The sequence below is a fragment of the Dipteris shenzhenensis genome, chromosome 6 (genome assembly GCF_047967505.1).
Source record: "Dipteris shenzhenensis isolate YYH24624 ecotype China chromosome 6, Dip_SZ_1.0, whole genome shotgun sequence".
Taxonomy (NCBI): domain Eukaryota; kingdom Viridiplantae; phylum Streptophyta; class Polypodiopsida; order Gleicheniales; family Dipteridaceae; genus Dipteris; species Dipteris shenzhenensis.
This window is the reverse complement of record NC_141601.1, coordinates 5,601,111-5,608,763: the sequence shown is the minus strand read 5'-3', so window position 1 is coordinate 5,608,763 and position 7,653 is coordinate 5,601,111.

The window sequence follows — 7,653 nt, the reverse complement described above, 5'->3', positions numbered from 1 at the left end:
GATATTTCTTCATGCGTTTCAAGTCAACCTCCCATTGTAAGATCAACAAATGGCTCACCTCACCAATCATAAGAATGTGACTTTTTGAAATTATGACTTGTAGCAACTATAAAAATATGTGAAGCAAGAAAACTCCACTGCACTCTTTGCTCACATTCAAGGATCCCACCCTTGACAACTTCAAGCTCAAGATTGGATACTCTTTGCCTTACCTTCTAACCTCTCCAAACACATATTTGCCCCTTATTTGATGTTTAGATTATGATCAAAGGTCTCCCTTGAAATTGTGTATGCCATGTAGACATCTAGATTGCCATATGTCCTTCCAAAGGAGCTATTTTTTATTAGGTAAACATTGCAACATAGTTCCAGGCTAGCCCTCTCCTCAAAGATGGTATTATTCTCTTCTTATACCTTGGACTTTGACCTAACAGAGTAGGATAGGCAAATCACTTCTTTGTTTATAGTATTTTAGGCATCCATCACATTTATTATCACCTCCTCTCCACCATTGTTGCATCTTTCCAAGTGTTCACAAATCATATCTTTGTTTATTTAGCTTTCGGGGCTTCATCAAGTTTATCAGCATCTCATCTCCTCCACAACATTAGTGCATCTTTGCATCCTTTAGAGTGGTTATAGAGGTACCTCCTCTTTTAGTTTTCCTTTTATACCAATAGAGGCAATAAAATCTAATGGAGTCTCTTGAATCACGGTCATTGTTGTATACCTATTCTTCTTATCATGATTCCCATAAGGGTCCACAATAGATCCCCCCTAATGGTCCACCATAGACACCAAAGTCGAATCAGAGATGGATCCTCAAGAGATTTGTTTCAAGAGCATCCGAGCCTAAAGAAGACATGAGGAATAAGTTTTTTAAGCACAATATGGTATGATAGAAGCATCTTGCACATAACTAGAACATTATGTCATCATGGAAACTCAAGATGTGGGGCCTCTAGGTAGGGGCATTTAACTAGATGACAATGTTAACTCAGCATGTTGTGACAATGTGTTATTTCTTTCCATGTAGTGCCACATGGGCTTGGCATCTAGTGTTTTAGAATGATGTAAAGGCTTCTTGGCGTACTTGGATTGAGTCAACATAATCTAGGAGTTAAATCTCTTGAGGTCTATGTAAAGAAAGTGATGCAACTAGCCCATATCCTTTCATGAATAATTCAAATGTTTTCTTTTCTTTGACTTTAGCAGCAACAACCAATGATCCACATGAAATTTTAATAAGTCACCCAAAATAATCATTAGGACTTTAATACTCTTTTTTGTTTAAAGGACCTATAGGCATGGATTGCTAGATACAGTGTGAAATTTGTGCTACTGTAAAATGGCATCAATCTTGCCATTCCATGGTCTAGAAGCCTGCTTCAAATAATAGAGGGACTTCAATAACTTACATTTTAGATGCTTCTATCCTAGGACTTCATAGCCCTTTGGCTCACTCATCTACGTACCCATTCAAGAAGGCACTTTTGTTTTGCATTTGACAATTGCACATCTAAAATAGAGCTACTATGGTGATAACAATACTCATTGTTATCATTTTGGCAACTACACAAAATGTCTCCTCATAATCTACACCTTACTCCTCATAATCTATACCATACTTCTGATTTTGTCAGTTGGTGAAAATGTAACCTCATAATCTAGACCATACTCTTGAACATAACCCTTAGTAACAAGTCTAGGCTTGTACTTGGTACCCTGATCATCAAAACAAGGCTTGACTTTATAACCCATTTATGCCAATGATGTGTTTTCTTAGAGGAAACTTCTAAAGTTTCCATGTGTTTTCATCCATGATTGCTATTAATCCATGGAAGATTTCCATTTAAGTTGTTTTATAGCCTCATGAAAAGATGTAGGCACATGGATCTCCATGGCCTTTGCCATACATGCATAATTAGTGGTATGAATCCACCAATCAAGGGTCTTTCCTATCATAGATTGATCTTTTTAGCTATATAAAAGATTTCTATGAAGAATGAATATCATTGATATATGTCTAAATAATAGACTTCCCTTTCTAAAAGGATGATCCAACCGTTGGATCCATGGGAACAATTTTCTAAGTCGCTATGAACTATTCAATCCTGGTTGGAGTATCATAGGACACATTTTTTATATGACTTCATGGGCATTTGAGTAGGCATGGCAGTAATAGTAGGTTGATCATAGATAGGTTTTTCATTAAAAATACATCATGAGAAAGAATGAACCACCTTCTACTAGAGTCCACCTTTTATGTCATAGACTGATATTTTTAGGTATACAAAAGATCTCTTTAAAAAATCAATATCAATGATGTATGTTTGAATAATAGCCCTCCCTTTTTAAAAGGATGATCCAACCATTGGATCAATGGGAAAAAATTACTAAGAATTTGTGGACTATTCACTACTAGATGGAGTATCATAGGACATTTTTTTTATGATTCCATGGGAATTTGAGTGGCTACAGTAGTAGGTTGAATGTAGATAGCTTTTCCATAAAAAATACATCATGAGAAAGAATGAACCACCTTCTAGTAGAGTCCAACAATCTATTGGCTTTCTATTCTCATCACTATAGCCTATAAGGGCACATTTTTTGGACTTCCTATCTAGCTTTCTTCTCGATCAATCTAGAGCATAAGCATAAGTTAGAGAAACAAAATTCCAGTATGAGAAATCTTGGGCTTCTCACCCATAAACAGGTCAAGTGCAATATTCCATAAAGCAATAGTTGGAGACTTTTTCATGAGGTATACAATCATGCTATGACGTTCAACCCAAAAACTTATGTAAGAAATTTATGTCATCCATTGTATACTAAGATAATTAATAGATAGCTCTAGTTTTCCTTTCAATCACACCATTTTGCTAGTATATGTGCATGTAAACTCCCTTTGAATCACATGGTACATTTGAAAGTTGTTTAACATATAAGACCTATACTCACCACCATTGTTGCATCTCAGAGTCTTGATGTTCTTAACAAGGGGTTTAAAAAATATAAAAGTATTCCAATGCTTCAAGTATTTCTTCAAAATCACTAGAAAAATAATCAATTACTATAGTGTAATACCATTTTCTTCAAAAGAATAATATGCAGAGTTGCCCCAAACATCTATATGCACCAATTGGAGTACATCTATAGTTTGGCATTCAAAAGTTAGAAAAGGATGTCTATGCTAATTGTCCATTTAGCATGAATCAAAGACTCAATGAGGATCATGCAATGTGTGTAGTCCAGTGCCATATGTTTTTTCACTTCACAATGGAATCAAAATTCTTGTAATTCAAATGACCAAACCTTTATGCTATAGAGTGCTCTTGGCATGCATGCTACCCTGATATGCATTGTTGGCTTAATGAGAAAACCCATTCATTTGTCTAATGAATATTTAGCGTATCCCCTTTATTGCCTCTAGCAATGAACTTATGTTTAGCATTGTCTTCATTGAGACTTCTCTTTTGTTGAATAGCACATAATGATCATTATTTATCACCTATCCAATTGATAGTAAGTTTTAAGTCAAAGCTAAAGCATGAAAAATATCATTTTGGGCTCTCTCTTATCATTGCTTAATTTATATGGGGATAGACCCTATATATCTAACGTTGTAGGGATGCCCATTAGGAATAAACACATGCTCTTAAGAATTTTTATGTGGCTATAGAGAATAAAACCATTTGTGAAGTCATATATGCTATAGCCCCATTGATGTAGTGGAATTGGATATGCTTTGTTCTTCATGTAAAGAATAGTTTCCAACCTATCTGTGATGACAATTTTGTGACTCATCTCTATGCTTTCTATAGTGTTCAACACCTAATGCTCAAGAGTACCATAGTAGCTATAGTTTCCATATCTATCAATGCAATTTTGCTCATATTGAAAGCATTGAAAATCTTGGAAATCTAGATGCTTCTAGTGAAATTTCCTTTGAACTTGTTGTTCCAAGTATTGAAGGGAATTTTCTATCTATTTTGTTGATATATGTTTCTAAATACAAATTTTTGTCTATTCTTGTAATATGATTAACATATTTTAATATTTAGGAACCGACTATAGACTCAAGAATATCCTTAACCTTTTTGTATATTCAATTGATTTCTTCCTTAATGGAAACCATGCGTTCTAGCTATAAATGATTGTGACTATTCTGTTAATGGATCCTTCTCTATAGATTTGTTCTTGCATTTTGCATGATATTACATTCTCTTTTGTAACTATAGTAGTCCCAAACTACTTATACTCTCTTCCCAAGCTATTCATGGTAATCTCAATAAGGCATGTATTCTTTGCCTTGTGATCAACAACCTCAAGTTGGTTTGAAATATCTTTCAAAATTATCAAGTAATCTAGGTTAGGATTTTATGAACATCTCTTAGCTATATTTAGCTTGTTCTCAAGGTAAAGAGCTTGAGATTCTTGGTAGCAAGTCTATTAACCATTATATTTTGAGGCGATAACTAGAATTATTTTGTCTTTGATGATGAGGATGATATCATCCTCAATATTTACCTTGATCATATAATTATTTCATCCCACTGCTTTGGATTTCTTGCATTGAGTGTAGGAAATGATTTTTTCCCATTGACAATATTCCATAACCTCATGAGACCAAGCAAGTTATCTATCTTGAATTTCCAAGTTCCAAAGTTGCTATTATCTAGCTTGCTATTGGAATCAAGGAAGGTAACTTCATCATATACTAACAATCTATCAAATGGACTATTGTCCAAATAACATATTGCTAAAACAATTGATGCATAAATGTTTGTAATAGAAAAAGAATAGGTAATGGCTCAAATAGTTGAAGAAAGTGTGATTTGATGTAAGCTACAAGAAGACTAGAAAATACATGTATAATTGCCTAATTTAGGGATTGGAGATCTAAAATTATTTTGAGTTAGGAAATGGAACCATGAGAGATAGATACTCAAAAATCAAGAATGTCATTTAAGAATGGATCTAGAAGGACATATAACTAACTATAGTAATTGATTTTGGGACTTATGTCTAAAAATGAGGGAAGTCTGTACAAGTTTGGAATTTTGAATTTCCAAACCTAGAAGAGCTTGTGGAGAACCTCATATCATCTGAAGAATTTTAATATTGGAAGCTTCAATAATTGCTAAGGAAGTCCTAATAAATTCCTTTACAAGTCACAATTGGCATGAGTGGGAAGACAGTAAAAATAGCATCACAGTTGGCATATGTGGGAAGATAGTAAAAATAGCTTTTTGACTATATGTCAATTGGAAAAATCTGCAAACTTTGACATTTAAGATGAGAAATTTGGAAAATTTGACATCAAAATCACTAGAGTATGCTAGTTGACATGAGAAAGGGTCATTCTCTAAAATGGTATGACTCTCTTGTTCACTCATGGAACATGATTAGACTAATCTGACTCATCAATACATTGGGAATTTTTTGGAAGAAAAATTAATGGAATATTTATAGATTTGGTGACGAAAATGAAGCAATTGTTCTCTATCGAGATGATGGTGCAATTGATCTATTCTCTTGTAGGATAAAGTCTACCAACATCATGCAAGTTCTCACCATAAAAATCAATGCTAAATGGATTAAAATCATGTTAACTTGCAAACAATAACATGAAACTTGCAAAGAAGTGGTAAGGTGTGTAATTGAGACTATCCGGTGATAAGATCATGCTATTTTTTAGATGGAAAATTTGGAGGCTACCAAGTCTCTTCTTGGAGTCCTAACACAGCTTCAATGTGTAATGTGGTTTTCATATCTCTACTCCTACACCATTGCCTAGTGAGATCTGAGTTAGAATGATACTCAAATTTGATCAACTAAAAGCCCAATTAACTGAGTTGTAAGGATGAGGGGAGACACCATTGTGTCCTCCTCTAAAGAAAGAGGTAGTATCACTTGCTACAAATGTGGTGAGAAGGGGGAATCATTGGCAAAGGTGCACTAAGTTAAAATGTTGATTGCATTAGGGTTGGAAGAATAAGGTCCAAATATATGCCTAGAGGTATTTGGTGCAAAAAAAACATGGAAGGATAGCAGTTTTGCTCTCAAAAGACCAAGCTGGCCACAAAAGAATGAAGACAAACCTAATGCACAAGGCAACCTCAAAAGTCTAGAAGGAAATTATCCCTAGGGATGCATTACTAAAAAAACTTATATTGAACCTATGTCACATGTTGTTAAAATTTTAAGTACATTCTTTGAGGCTTCATCTCCTTGACTTGAAGATTATTGAGATAGATAATTTATTGAGAAAAGTTATCCTCCAAAAAAATCTTGCCCAATTTTTATGAGACATGACTAAGGAAAGAAATTTTGCCAAAGGTGATGTATGGCATTATGTGCTAGGACACATCATTAATTAAATGTCAATCCAACCCAAATAGTTTGTCAAATAGACTTCCCACTTTAGACTTATGTAGTTTATTTTTATTACTAGGGTGCAACTGTGATGAAAGCTCTCAAGATCCTATGGATCCCATCCAAGTCTATGCATGTCATGTTCTTGTGAATCCAATCTAATGTTGCATACTTTTATTATTTGAGCATTACTCTAGCTTTCTCTACAAGTTGTACGACTCTTTTTGGCACTATAATACTCACAATCACCCTCTCCTTATCAAATTGCCTTTATTCCTCCAAGATGAATTTGCTTGAGAAATGGACATCCTCAAAGTTGGTGAAGGTGGGGAGTAACATTTTGGGTTGAAAAAAAATTCTAAATTTCCTCATCTATAATCAATACTTTCCTATGATAGAAAGTATCAAGGGGGTTCACTCTAAAAAGATGAAACATGGAAAAGTAAAGCTATTGTCTTCTCTAGCTAATAGCATTGCCGATATTGATGCTCAAATTTATGGCATCTTGATGAAAGAGAAAGGGGTTAATGAAAGGGCTACGAACAAGTCTTGCCTGTAATGTCATGTTGACTAATGTGTATGATAGCCTCCACTATACTAAAAAGACATACTTTAAAATCAAGGTTTTTGATGGCTACCACATACCACTTGATACAGTAGTAATTACAAGTTCTTGATCTTGATGAAGCATTTCATGTTTCACTTATCTTAGGCTAAAGTTGGATTAGAAAAACAAATGCTACAAGCTATTGGTTCACTCAGCATATGTCTTCAAAAGATGCTCAAGTACAAGAGAAGGTCCAGCTAGTCTCTAAATTTTGAAAATTTTATAACTAATGAAGGCACCCTGAAAGCACGGCAAAAGACTCAAATAGGAGGAAGGATTACTATCCTTAGGAGTGGATGAATTTTATGCCCTTGAAATAGAAAACATGTCTATGAAAATATTAGATTTGCCAATCTTTGACTTTAAATACAAGATGATGGATCAACAATTAGATTAAAAAAAAGAAACATAAGATTACATGGAGATGATAGATGGGTTTGTTAATATCTTTTCCACTTTTAATGAGGAAGTTCACTAGATCACCAGAGTAATTTATCATATTCTAACAATAAAAGATGCCAAACTGGTGGCCCCAAAAGTTATGGTGCTTAAGATCTTAAGAAAATTGAGGCCCTTGAGATGAAGGGACAAAAACTTGTCAAATATGGAGTCCTTTTCCTATTAAGAATTCTAATGGGTGTCCCCAATGGTTGCCACATCTAGAAATA